Here is a 14,855-nt window from a genome sequence, read left to right as displayed (position 1 = left end):
CTTTACAACTTGTATAATGGAAGACCCCGCTACATTTGCTTCTGTCCGTGGGGAACGCCTGGGACACCATTACAAAGTATATTCCAACCTGGTTGAGAAACTTTCTGCATTGAACTGGATTGCCCCCAAAATGCTAGGGAAGCAGGGGGAACCAGACATACCTCTTACAGAGGTAATATTCGAGACAGGTGCCTGCACGGGGACTGGAGCAGCAGCAGGGAGGGCCTGCAACACTGGTTGTACCAGAACAGCCACAGTGGAAGGATCCAGATGAGCAGTACAAATTAGGAGAGTCTGTAATGATATGGCAAACTGAGTCATGCGGTGGACCTGCTCATCCAATCTGGAAAAAAAATTGTTGCAGGTGAATTGCCAGCATCTTCTTAATTCATGTGTAGAAAAGAAATCAGGTGCGCTAAAATTCACTGGTGTCACAAATCAGGAAAAGGTGTGACACTATGAGTGTCCCCCATATACCTGTGATGTGTTTCCAAAATTGATGTGCACTTGAACGGGTGTACAGTAAATACTATACACCCTGGTGCATATACTTGGGTGTGTTATGGTGAATAGGTGATGATAAATGGATAATGTGATACCAACATAAACCAACAAAGTGCACAAGTAATTCAAAGAAAAAGTGTCCAATATTTCAATGGTTGCCACCTCAGTGTATAGTCCATATACATATAAAAGTGCATAAAGTCCCAATCGTCCCCTCACAGGCTAAAGTAAAATCCACTCTGTGGGTTCCTCTAGATCCGTGGGGTACAGATGGGTTCCACCACCTTTGTAGGGATTAGCCCCTTACCATAGAGAAAAGAGGTTAAGGACGGATAATCACCCCAGTAGTGTCTTGGCAATTCAGGGAGGTCACCGTGAAATAATCAGATAGTAAGTGTGGCCTCTTACCAGATCGCTCAAACCAAAAGGCGACTGTCTCACTGATCTTTCGGTGTCTCAACCCAATCCCGGTCCACTCTTGTTCTGGGTGTTACTCTCCGCACAGGTGAGGGCTTCCACGTGTATCTCACAGAAACAGAATCAGACCATAGCGCAGTACCTTTGACAATTTATTAAAACAAAAGTATCCAGTGCACTTACAGTTAGATGTTAACTAATGGACACAGGAAACCGTTACCGATATTGGAGAGGCCGTGGCCGCCTGCAGTGCGGTCCTCGGCAACTTGCGATGACGATGCGGCGCTCCTCTGTGACGCTTTCCACTAAACAGTCGTCTACGGAAATAGGAGTAAATTTACTCCTATTTCCGTAGACGACTGTTTAGTGGAAACGCGTCACAGAGGAGCGCCGCATCGTCATCGCAAGTTGCCGAGGACCGCACTGCAGGCGGCCACGGCCTCTCCAATATCGGTATCGGTTTCCTGTGTCCATTAGTTAACATCTAACTGTAAGTGCACTGGATACTTTTGTTTTAATAAATTGTCAAAGGTACTGCGCTATGGTCTGATTCTGTTTCTGTGAGATACACGTGGAAGCCCTCACCTGTGCGGAGAGTAACACCCAGAACAAGAGTGGACCGGGATTGGGTTGAGACACCGAAAGATCAGTGAGACAGTCGCCTTTTGGTTTGAGCGATCTGGTAAGAGGCCACACTTACTATCTGATTATTTCACGGTGACCTCCCTGAATTGCCAAGACACTACTGGGGTGATTATCCGTCCTTAACCTCTTTTCTCTATGGTAAGGGGCTAATCCCTACAAAGGTGGTGGAACCCATCTGCACCCCACGGATCTAGAGGAACCCACAGAGTGGATTTTACTTTAGCCTGTGAGGGCACGATTGGGACTTTATGCACTTTTATATGTATATGGACTATACACTGAGGTGGCAACCATTGAAATATTGGACACTTTTTCTTTGAATTACTTGTGCACTTTGTTGGTTTATGTTGGTATCACATTATCCATTTATCATCACCTATTCACCATAACACACCCAAGTATATGCACCAAGGTGTATAGTATTTACTGTACACCCGTTCAAGTGCACATCAATTTTGGAAACACATCACAGGCATATGGGGGACACTCATTATAGTGTCACACCTTTTCCTGATTTGTGACACCAGTGAATTTTAGCGCACCTGATTTCTTTTCTACACATTTTTATCACCATTTGGTTCGAAGGTTGCAGCTATTCACACTACTGATCCTGTGCACTTATTTAATTTTATACACATCTTCTTAATTCATGGTCTTCATGAATCAGACTGAGACATAAAATACAGTAAAGTAAAATAAAATCACACCTTTAATGTCATAGTAAAAAATAGTACAGAACGGTAAAAGTGGTCAAAACATAAGCCAAGAGTCAGAAGCCAAATGGGAAGTGAGATGAGCCAGTGATCAGGGAACCAGAAAACAGCATAGTCGGAGGCAGAAAAACAGGATCAGGAACCAGAAGGGACGTCAGCCGGGCAAAGTCTTTCACAGGAACAAAGCAGAGAAACTCCAGATATGTTGACAAGATGAAGGCAGAAAATAAATAAACAAGGCAGCCTAAATAGCCAGAAGGGGCTTTCTGTAGGTGGGACTGATGAGTCAATAATGATAACCAGGTAAGCCACTGAGGAAACAATGAGTGCTGACAAATATTCGACAGCTGAACAGCCTGCGCACAGAGAAAAAAGCTGCTGCGAGCCCAGCTCTGACACTCCGCCAGCAAGTCCCAGATATTTCCATCTCCATGTACCCCTGGGACAAGGGAGATGGTGGAGCCTGTGGGAGAGTCCACCCACGGCAGCTCTGGCGACAGGATGGGAGAGGCCGGGAGGGGTGCAAGAAAGAGGGGCTCACCTGGCATAGTCACTTGAACAGACAGCTCCTTAGGGCCATCAGAGGTGCTGGACATTCTGACTCCTAGCGGCAGCATCTTGGATGCAGAGGCGGGTGCAGGGGCTGGTAAAGAGGTTGAGTGCTGGCAGAGAAAGTAGCGGGTCATCTCTGCAGTCCAAGGCTCCCCGGTACCAAGTAAAGGTCTCCAGTCCCCAGACATGAATTGCGGCTTACTGTAGTGGCTAGACAGGGTGTTTCGGTGCCTGGTTTGTGCGGAGCTCTGGTAACGAGCGTGCTCACACCACCATGTCCAGACTACTCCTCTATTGCCTATAATTTTTAACTCCCTTATGTGTGTAACCCCCAAACGGTATCTTCTGGGAGTATTTGAGGATGTTGATTTACCGGCCTTTGTCCAAAAGTTTTCTTAGACTATTGCTCTTCTATGCTAGGAAAACAATTGCTCTGAATTAATTTATCTGAATAAAGGTCAATGGTCTTGACTTTCACTGTCTTTTTTTTTATTCCACTCCACTGTCCTTGGAAAAAATTTAATAATCAAAACCTTCTGCTTTAAAAGCTGACATATGAGGCAAGAGTCTGTCCTAAAAACATTTTTAAAGTATGAGGACCGAGGATAGAATCTCAGGATACTAGTGATTCTTTGCTTCACTTAGTCATCTACCCTCTCCCCTAGTATGCTTTTACATTGAGTTTGTATGTGCTGATGAAAAAATGGTAACATGTTACTGTACAATATTATATTATTGTAGTTACGTATCCTGTAAGTTTATGGGTAATTTTGTTGGTTTTGTTCGCTTGTATTCTTTATGTATCATTGCAATATACTGTTGTTTATTACTGCCTGGATTTATCTATTGTCAATAATAAGTAACTTATGATCTTGAGATATTTAAAAATTGATTGCACAATTAAAATACTGTACACAATTTCTTGAATAAAGACAAGTTAAAAAAAAAAAAAACATAGCAGATAGTCGTCACATTTCCATTTTCATATTATAATTACTGTACAGGGCTGAGGCTATGCTGTGTTTAAGTATTTTTAGCAGAATAGGTGTTAATTCAAGGTAACAGCAACTTACAGAACACTCTCCTATCTTCCATTCCTTAAGTGTTGTGCTGTGCTGTGATGCTCAAACCTTCTAATGCAATAATGTCCTCACAAGATGAAATATAGCAACTCAGTCTTCTGACCTATGCCAGGGTCCCACTGTGGGATAAGAGATACATTCCTGATCACATTTCACTTGTATGGTACTCACTTCCCAGGACTGTCTGACTACGAGGTATGATCACCTCTTGCATTTATCATCTCTCAAAAAAACAGGAAAGGATACATGCAGGGGAAGGCACACCACAGCTCATAGCAAACTCCTGAGACACAAAATATTAATCCTTTGTAGTACAAAGAAGAATTAAAATGTAGGCACTCTCAACATATCAGAAAATACAGAGGCATACAGCAGAAATATACCATCCACAAATACGTGACAAAATTACACATGGTAAAGTATATTATCAAAAGTACAAATTTGCATGAAAATTTACGTACGGTAAAGCGACACAAACTGAATAGCACAATTAAAACAACCTAACAGAATGTGCAAAGCAAAAACAAAAAGAAGAAAAATGAGGAAAAAACTGCACTCAAAGTTCCCTAAAAATTTATTAATACACTATATTACCAAAAGTATTGGGACACCTGCCTTTGCACACACATGAAATTTAATGGAATTCCAATCTTAGTCCATAAGGTTCCATATTTAGTTGACCCACCCTTTGCAGCTAGGAAGGAAGGGGGTCTTGCTTAAAATCATTTTTTTACCTGGTTGATCCTGCCAGTAGCATATGCTTGTCTCAAAGATTAAGGCATCCACGTGTAAGTACACATGGCCGGTACAATGAAACTGCGAAGAGCTCATTAAATCAGTTATGGTTCCTTTGATCGCTCCATCTGTTACTTGGATAACTGTGGTAATTCCAGTGCTAATACATGCCGACAAGCGCTGACCCCCAGGAATGCGTGCATTTATCAGACAAAAACCAGTCCGGGGGCCCTGGCCCCTTTCCCTGGCCGCACTCATAGCAGAAGAGGGTAGCTGGCAGTCCTGAGCCTTCCCACCCCTTGTGCCTCTACATCCAGTTTTTTTCTGCTGGAACTAATTCTATAATGCAGGAAGGCCGACCACAGGAGGTTGGTAAACAACCAATGGTAGAATCTGGTGTATCAGAGGATGGACCGGCTGATTCTTCTGAATCACCACACATCTCGGATGCTGATGCTTTTAGGATTCTGTGGGAGATGAAATCGAAGAAAAGACAGAAATGTCCATCACTTCCAGAAACCTTGACTGAGCTTAGCACAGAGAATAGAATTAAAGTGTACATTGTAGGCACTGCTCACTTTAGTGACAGCAGGATGTGGTAAAGACCATTCAGGAAGTACAATCTGATGTTGTTGTGGTTGAGCTTTGCCAGTATAGAGTATCTATGCTGAAGATGGATGAAGAGACATTTTTGAAAGAAGCCAAAGAAATTAATTTTGAGAAGCTTCACCAAGCTTTTAAACAGAATGGAGTTATGTCCTGTCTAATGCAAATCCTCTTATTGAAAGTGTCTGTGCACATCACAGAACAGCTGGGAATGGCCTCAGGTGGTGAGTTCAAAGAGGCCTTCAAAGAGGCCAGCAAAGTGCCTTTTTGCAAGTTTCACCTTGGAGATGGACCCATAGGTGTGCGAAGCCTATTGCATTAGGGTGTGCACCCCAAAGCTCAGAGACATGTGTATGTACTGATGGTGTCAGTAGGTTAGAGATCGGTGTCTGTAGTTTTATTGTTATTTTTTATTCTTTTTTACAATTTCTTTTTTTGTTAGCCTAGTTAGGGAGCTTTGGTGAAATATCAGGGGTCTAAACAGGGGGAATCTTCACCACAATGGGTAATTAGGGTGTGCCCAGGCACACCTGGCACACCCTGTGCGCACGCCTATGGATGGACCTATTTCTATAACATTGAAGAGAGCGATTGCTGCACTTTCATTCTGGCAATAGGTGAAGCTTGCCTGGGGCTTGTGCTCCTTGTCTGACCCAATAAGTGAAGATGATGTGGAGAAATGTAAGCAGAAAGATTTATTGGAACAGATGATGGCAGAAATGATTGGCAAATTTCCTGACCTCCATCACACCATAGTCTCTGAGAGAGATATTTACCTAACCTACATGCTGAAGCAAGCAGCTAAAAAAACAGAACTACCTTGTGCCTGTGAGAATGAACCTCAAAGAAGCATACCAACCATCCTCGTTGGAGTGGTTGAGATGGGACATGTACCTGGTACAGAGAAGAACTGGAGTACTGATGTAAGCATTCAAGAAATCATGAGTGTGCCGCCTCCTTTAAAACTGAGTAGAATTATTACTTTAGCTGCAAAAGTGAAATTTTTTGGACTAGTAAGTTATGGTTGTTTTTGTGTAAGTAGAAGAACTGTCTGATTTATCCTTTCAGTGCCAGCCACAAAGTATTGCCTTCAAAGACTGAACCGAATGAGAATGTGGGATTTTTAAATTGAACCATGTTATTTATATACTACAGAGCTATTCATTTATTGTGTCTTTATTCATCGCTGGTCACATGCGGCTGTCCAGAACTTGTCTGTGAAATACCTGTTTGAAGTGAAAGCACCATAAAAGTCAACTTTGTGTACATCAGATGGCAGCTACTGCAGGTTCTGAAGAAACCATACTCGGCCTGTGACAATAGGGTTTTCTAATGAACACAGGCTATTCCAGCAGAGTGAATAATGTAACTATAGTAGCCATTGTTAAAATATTGTGGGGAAAAAGATGCCTCAATGTATCAATGAGGCTTTAAAAAAAAAAGGGAAATCATTCACTAAAGGTAACCTGTGACAAAATGTGTAACTCATGACAAAACCTCAGTTTTGAATAGGGTTGGAAACAAAACCCCCTTTGTTTTTGTTTTTTTTTTAAATTAATTTGCCTGTTGGAGATATTTCAACTCCTTTCTTATCCTGATGGCTAACATCAGTAGGACAGAAAGTGAAGGACGTGATCGTGATAATAAAAAATGATCACATCTAACCCTTCCCTACTTTATTTAAAGCGTAAGAAGGGCTAGAGCAGGGATCCTCAAACTACGGCGCTCCAGCTGTTGCGGAACTACACGTCCTATGAGGCATTGTAAAACTCTAACATTCACAGATATGACAAGGCATGATGGGAATTGTAGTTGCTGAACAACTGGAGGGCCAAAGTTTGAAGACCCCTGGGCTAGAGGTACCATTTAGCAAAAGCCACAGGACTTGAAATGGGCTTTATGTATGAGGAAAATGACTGGATGCATGATTAGACTGTTGGATGGCTGTTACTTCAGTCTGTACACCTTGTGTTGCCTGTATCCAGGCTTAAAAATGGACATTTATCAAAAGGTCTAAGAGAAATTTCTGTTGCCTACACCGACCAATCTGATTACTCCAGTACAGCTTTGAAAATTATATTAGGGACACTTGAATAAATGAGATTTAGAAAAGTGAGCAATTTTAAAAGAGCCACTAAAAAGAAAACAGGCATGATAAATAACAGTAGATTCCACTGTTATTGAATCCATGACATTTCAATATGCCTTATATTTTGGTCTGTGTACATGTCCTATGAAATTACAGCTTGCGTCACTTTGTCATATTCACCTTCCTAACCCATTTTCTGTAACACCCTTGTGCATAATTTTTTTCTTGTATTTTGTTTTGCCTTCTGTGTACCAAGCACACAACCTTGTATGATGAATCTTTTGCACCACCTTATCGGTTTAGAGGAAATAAGACTCTTCTGTTCTGCTATTAATATTTTATTTGCACACAAGTATTTCTAGATTAGTGGACACACACAGTTTAAACAACATTTTTTTTGAGTATTTGGAGTTTTACATGAATGTACACTTACTCTTGCAGAGGACCATGGGTTTGGAAAAAAACAGGAAGTCTGATGTACATTGATGGCTCTTTTTGCTTAAATTTAGATGACAGTTAAAATATACACTTTAGCTAAATCAGTAGGACACATGTGGTAGATTTTTTTTTTCAATCAGATCATTTTTATTAAAGAAAAATTGGCAATACAACAAGATAGGTACAATAATCAAAACTCAGACAAAATGCAAAATGATTCAGTGCAGCAAACTCTCTCCAGAAGTTCAGTGAGGATCTCTGAATGATCCAATGTTGACCTAAATGACTAATGAAAAATAGAAATGTAATCAAGTCTCCGTATAAATGCACCTGCACTGTGATAGTCTCAGAGGTCCGTTTAAAGCGCAGAGAGCATCATGAAGAACAAGGAACACACCAGGCAGGTCCGAGATACTGTTGTGGAGAAGTTTAAAGCCAGATTTGGATACAAAAAGATTTCCCAAGCTTTAAACATCCCAAGGAGCACTGTGCAAGCGATAATATTGAAATGGAAGGAGTATCAGACCACTGCAAATCTACGAAGACCTGGCCGTCCCTCTAAACTTTCAGCTCATACAAGGAGAAGACTGATCAGAGATGCAGAAAACCATGATCACTCTGGATGAACTGCAGAGATCTACAGCTGAGGGGGGAGACTCTGTCCATAGGACAACAATCAGTCGTATACTGCTCAAATCTGGCCTTTATGGAAGAGTGGCAAGAAGAAAGCCATTTCTTACCAATTTTACCACCGGAGGATTTTGCTGTCTTACGTTCAGGCCACTTTTTAAGATTCTGCACTGCGTGACTTTAACTGACAATTGCGCGGTCATGCAACGCTGTACCCAAACGAAATTTACGTCCTTTTTTTTCCCACAAACAGAGCTTTCTTTTGGTGGTATTTGATCACCTGTGCGATTTTTCATTTTTTGCGATATTAATAAAAATTGACAATTTTGAAAAAATAACAATATTTTTCTACTTTGACAGTTAAAAAATATCCAATATATTCAATTTTTGTCATATATGTAGGCCAAAATGTATTTAGCTACATGTCTTTGACAAAAAAATTCTCAATGAGAGTATTTTTAACCGCTTTAAGACCGGAAGATTGTACCCCATTCCTGACCAGGCCATATTTTGCGATTTGGCACTGCGTTACTTTAACGGACAATTGAGCGGTCATGCGAGGCTCTACCCAAATTAAATTTATGCCTTTTTTTCCCTGCACAAATAGAGCTTTCTTTTGGTGGTATTTGATCACCTGTGCAATTTTTACTTTTTGCGCTATAAACAAAAAAACGCGGCAATTTTGAAAAAATAACAATATTCTTCACATTTTTTTATGTGAAACCCCCCCCCCCCAAAATGTAAAAATCAAACTTTTTTAACATTTTAGGCCAATTTGTTTTCTGATACATATTTTTGGTAAAAAAATCGCAATAAGCGTATTTTGATTGGTTTGCGCAAAAATTATCGCAGCTACTAACTGCGGGAAATTTATGTCATTTTTATTGTTTTTTTTAACTAGTAATGGCGGCGATCTGTGATTTTTTTTTTTTTTTGCGGGACTGCGACATTGCGATGGACAGATTGGACCCTTGACTGACATTTTTGACACTTTTGGGGGTACCAGTGACATTACTACAGTAATCAGTGCTATAAATATGCACTGTTACTGTAAAAATGACACTGGCAGGGAAGGGGTTAACTTTTATTGGTGATCAAGGGGTTAATGTATGCCTGGTGCTTACTAACGTGTGTGGGGGGAGGGGACTATGTGACACAGGCACAGATCGCAGGTTCAGCTATGCTGAATCCTGCAATCTGACCCTGCCTGTCACTTAGGAGATCCGCCCGCTTTGTTTACACAAGCGGGCGGATCTCCACACTCGATCCCCGACGATCGGGGAAGAGCGGCGGTGATCACCACCGCTCCTCCCCTGGCCCGACTCCCGCTGTAACTGAATACAGTGGGAGCGAGCCTCCGGCGGCGCGTGTGCGCTGCCCACAAGGGGAGGAGTCCAGCGACGTAGGTCTATGTCGCTGGACGATAACAAACCACTTTGCCGCAGTAGTACCCATGTGAGCGGTCGGCAAGTGGTTAAAGATATCCATAAAAAGTGTTGTTTAAGGTTTGCCACAAGCCACCTGGGAGACACACCAAACATGTGGAAGAAGGTGTTCTGGTCAGATAAAACCAAAATCAAACTTTTTGGCAACAATGCAAAACGTTATGTTTGGCGTAAAAGCAACACAGCTCATCATCCTGAACACACCATCCCCACTGTCAAACATGGTGGTGGCACCATCATGGTTTGGGTCTGCTTTTCTTCAGCAGGGACAAGGAAGATGGTTAAAATTGATGGGAAGATGGATGGAGCCAAATACAGGACCATTCTGGAAGAAAACCTGATGGAGTCTGCAAAAGACCTGAGACTGGGACAGAGATTTGTCTTCCAACAAGACAATGATCCAAAACATAAAGCAAAATCTACAATGGAATGGTTCACAAATAAACATATCCCTGCCATTAGAATGGCCAAGTCAAAGTCCAGACCTGAATCCAATCGAGAATCTGTGGAAAGAACTGAAAACTGCTGTTCAGAAACGCTCTCCATCCAACCTCACTGAGCTCGAGCTGTTTTGCAAGGAGGAAATGGGCAAAAATGTCAGTCTCTCGATGTGCAAAACTGATAGAGACATACCCCAAGCGACTTACAGCTGGGGGGGCTTAAGGGGGCTGAATAATTTTGCACGCCCAATTTTTCAGTTTTTTATTTGTTAAAAAAGTTTAAAATATCCAATACATTTCGTTCCACTTCATGATTGTGTCCCACTTGTTGTTGATTCTTCACAAAAAATTACAGTTTTATATCTTCATGTTTGAAGCCTGAAAAGTGGCAAAAGGTCGCAAAGTTCAAGGGGGCCGAATACTTTCGCAAGGCACTGTATATAGACCAGTATAACAACAGATCTGTGTACATCCATCAATACATATATATGTGATCATTATTTATCTCTATACAAAAATACCTTCATCTAGTCACATGCACATACTCTAGTATATAACTTTTTTTTCCATTTTAATTCCTAACTTCTGTAACTACATTCTTAACACCCCCCTTCCCCCCCCCCAAAAAACTGTGGTAGATCAGTTTATTTACATTTTAGTTTTGGGGGGGGGGGGTTTCAACTGAATAGCTTACCTTCTTAGGTCTATGATTACTTTTTTAAATAGAGGTACATTCGTGATACTAACTGAAACAGTGGATTATGGTATTCTTTTTTGGTGGCTGCTTGTGTAAGCCAATTGGCTGAAAGATATAGGTACTTCGTAAAATGACCTACTGAAAACACCAATCTGATTTTTTATTCTTGATTGGGTTCCTAACTTAACTTTGTAAATGAAGCCAACCTGTAGTTCTTAGACCTTGTAAATGCTCTGAATGTCAATAGCAGAGCTACCCTCAATACTTGCTTCGATCCTTTCCCAAGAGCAATGGTAGTATTTAACTTATGTGAACTTGCTGAAAGTGTATGCAAGATTAACCACTTAAGCCCCGCAGGATTTGGCTGCTAAACGACCAGGGGGTATTTTGCGATTCGGCACTGCGTGACTTTAACGGACAATTGCGCGTCGTGCGACGCTGTACCTAAACGAATTTGACGTCCTTTTTTTCCCACAAACAGAGCTTTCTTTTGGTGGTATTTGATCACCTGTGCACTTTTTACTTTTTGCGCTATAAACAAAAAAAGAGCGTAAATTTTGCAAAAATAACAATATTTTTCACATTTTTTTTATATGAAATTCCCCCCAAAAAAATGTAAAAATCTAAATTTTTTAACATTTTCGGCCAATTTGTTTTATGGTACATATGTTTGGTAAAAAAAATCGTAAAAAGCGTATTTTTATTGGTTTGCGCAAAAGTTATCGCGTTTACTAACAAAGGGAAAGATTTTTGTCATTTTTTTTTTACGCGTAATGGCGGCGATCTGCGATTTTTTTTTTTTTTTTGCGGTACTGCAACATTGTGGCGGACAGATCGGACCCTTGACTGACATTTTTGACACTTTTGGGGTTACCAGTGACATTACTGCAGTAATCAGTGCTATATATATGCACTGTTACTGTAAAAATACACTGGTAGTGAAGGGGTTAACTTTATTTGAGAGGGAGGGGCTGTGTGTGTCCCTAGGGGCGTGATTCTTACTGTGATTGGCTGTGGCTTGAGGTGTAAGGACACTGATCAACGGTTCTACATAGTAGAACTGTGTGATCAGTGTTTTTACACTGAGGAGAATGACAGGCAGCTTGTTTACACAAGCCGCCTGACTTTCTCCCTCTCCCCGACGATCGCCGAGTGACCGGCGGACATCGGGTCCGCTGGTCACACGCGCGTGGGGGTCCGTGACCGCGCCTCCGCGGGCGCTCGCTCCCCAGACCATCCCAGGCTAGTGACGTTAATTAACGTCACTCTGCCTGGCCGGGGCTGACCGCCGCAGTAAATTTACTTGCGGCGGTCGGCAAGCGGTTAAAATCCAATTAAAAAAATTGTCCTAAATCCAGACTCAGTTATTGTAAGGGAGTTAATGATAACCTCTCAACTATGTATGTTTGCTGTGTTTCTGCTTTAGGCAAGGCATTTTCCCAGGCTCCAATATCAATTCAGAGGGACTGCTTAACCCACTGGTTGAAGAAAGCTGATTTGCTGCTATTGGTAGCCTTTACTTATGTCTTCCTTAAGACTCATTGGTTAAATTAGAGTCCTCCGCATGGATTGGAACTTTATTATACATATTTTTAAAATGTGGTTAGTATCCCTTTTAAATGAAATAGGTTTTTGTGCCCTTTCGTTGCTAACCTAGATAACTACAGAAATGAACATTGGTGGTTCTGTTCTCTAAAAAGTGTCCTGAAATAAACCTGAAGAGTTGAAGCTGTTATAGCTGCAAAGAGTGGGCCAACTTAATATTGAACCCTACAGACTAAGAATGGGATGCCATTAAACTTCATGTGCGTGTAAAGGTATGCATCCCAATACTTTTGGTAATATAGTGTATGTATACTCTTTACCAAAATAATGATTTTAAGCAAGACCCCCTTCCTTCACAGAATAAAGACAAAACATAAAATAGACAATTGTCTAAAAATGCTCATGGCCCACGATCCCTTGGTGGTCCTCTCCTTTCATTTATTTCAAATAGACCCACAATGTCGATACCAATAATATTGTGGAATGTTAGGGGGGTGAATAATCCCTTAAAGCGCACCATGATCGTTACGTGTCTCCGGCAGTTTCACCCGGCCATAGTTGGGCTGCAAGAAACCCACTTGACCGAGGAGACTACAGGATGTCTACACTATTCCTGGGCAGCAAAGGGGTATCACTCCACTCACACCTCTTCTTCCCGGGGTGTCAATGTATTGGTACATAGATCGGTGTTGTTCCAGGAGCTGGACTCTAGAGTGGATAAGGAGGGGCGCTATGTGTTCCTTCTTTGTACATTATGTAATGTTAAGATGATACTAGCATTTGTATATATTCCACCTCCATTTTCAAGAGATGTTCTGCAAATTCTTATGACCTATCTGATAGATAAAGCTGACCTCCCACTATTTATAATAGGTGATTTTAATTGCTATCTGCACCCCCTTCTGGATCGCCATCCCCCAGTCCATCTCAGGGGGAGCATAGAGACACGATGCTGGGGAGGGGGTGGCTTATATGCTGTGGAGGTTTATGTCGGAGGTGGGTTTGCTGCACATGTGGCGCTATAAATTTCCTACTACTAAAACATTTTCATGCTTTTCTAAAATACACTTATCACTATCCCGAATAGACTTATGTGTGGGCAATACTCTTATGCTTAAATATGTGTCTAATATTAAATACCACACTAGAGGAGTGTCAGACCATTCCCCAATTTTTGCAGAGTTAGAGCTCTGTCCTCCGACGGACCTCCCCATGGTGCCCTGGAAATTAAATGCCTACTGGCTACAACTGTTTACCTCTCATGATCGGATTGTGGCCCTGATTAGGAAGTTCTTCCAAAATCATGATTCATATGAGAACCTTGATCACAAATGGGAGGTCTTCAAGGCAGTACTCCGAGGGATATTTGTCACTGAAATAAAGGCAATAAAAAAGAGGTCATCTGAGCTTCTCTCTCAAATGGAGGCACAGGTCACAAGGTTTGAATTAGCATATATAGTTACACCATATGATTTCGCTCAGGAAGCCTGTGTGTCAGCCAGAGTGCGCTGGACCACCTGCAGGCTTCCTCAATGGAACTGAAACGGTTCTTTAACAAAGCAGCATTTTTCAAAGAGGGGGAGAAGAAGCCTTCTAGCAAAAATTGCCCAGTCGCAACAGACATCGCCGGCCATAGGTGCTACAAAAAGTAACTAGTTAGTTAATAAACCTGAACCAATTATAAAGGAACTAACCAAATTCTACTCCTCCCTTTATCAGCCACAGAGCATGCAGTCCCTTGAGGATCTGTCATCCTACATTCAGGGGATTCCACTTCCCACTATCACTATGGCCCAGAGGGCTAAATTGTATGCTCCTATCCAGGGCCAGATTAACATAGGGGCTATTGGAGCTGCAGCTCCAGGCCCCTACCTTTATATAGGCCCCGGGTTGGCCATATTCACTGTTACCGCTCTTCTGTCACTTGTAAACACAGAAGTCTGGCTTCTATGCTCGCTTCCCCAGGCAGCTCCCTCAGAACCTCCCCACACAGCACGAAGGCCGGACAAGGAGGGACAGTTGCCGATGCATGGATGTGTTTATGGGCTTCAGAGACAGCATCCCATGTTGAATTAGGCATGCATGGCTGCACCCTTCCTCCTCTGGGTGCATGCCAAGGCACGGCCCTTAGGCCCTTCAAAATCCTCAGCACCAAGCCCATGATGCTCTTAATCTGGCCCTGCTCCTATCACTTTGGCAGAGCTTCGGAGGGCGGCCGGTACTTTTCATACCTGTAAAAATCCTGGTGATGATGGCACCTTGATGGAGGTCTATGTTAGATATGGGGAGACAATATTACCACATCTTGGCTACTACA

General features: G+C 42.0%; 2 pseudogenes across 2 annotated transcripts; both read left to right on the top strand.

The window, feature by feature from the left end:
* The first annotated feature begins 4,902 nt into the window (after window positions 1-4,902).
* LOC309548056 (traB domain-containing protein-like) lies at window positions 4,903-5,576 on the top strand (annotated as a pseudogene). Its single transcript has one exon. The product of its transcript is annotated as a traB domain-containing protein-like (transcript).
* Window positions 5,577-5,808: 232 nt separating this feature from the next.
* Window positions 5,809-6,416, top strand: LOC309548055 (traB domain-containing protein-like; annotated as a pseudogene). The gene has a single exon. The product of its transcript is annotated as a traB domain-containing protein-like (transcript).
* Window positions 6,417-14,855: the final 8,439 nt, after the last annotated feature.

This window comes from Pelophylax lessonae (genome assembly GCF_965119305.1).
Source record: "Pelophylax lessonae genome assembly, chromosome: 2".
Classification (NCBI taxonomy): domain Eukaryota; kingdom Metazoa; phylum Chordata; class Amphibia; order Anura; family Ranidae; genus Pelophylax; species Pelophylax lessonae.
The sequence above is the reverse complement of the archived record's forward strand: the minus strand, read 5'-3'. Positions and strand labels throughout refer to the sequence as shown.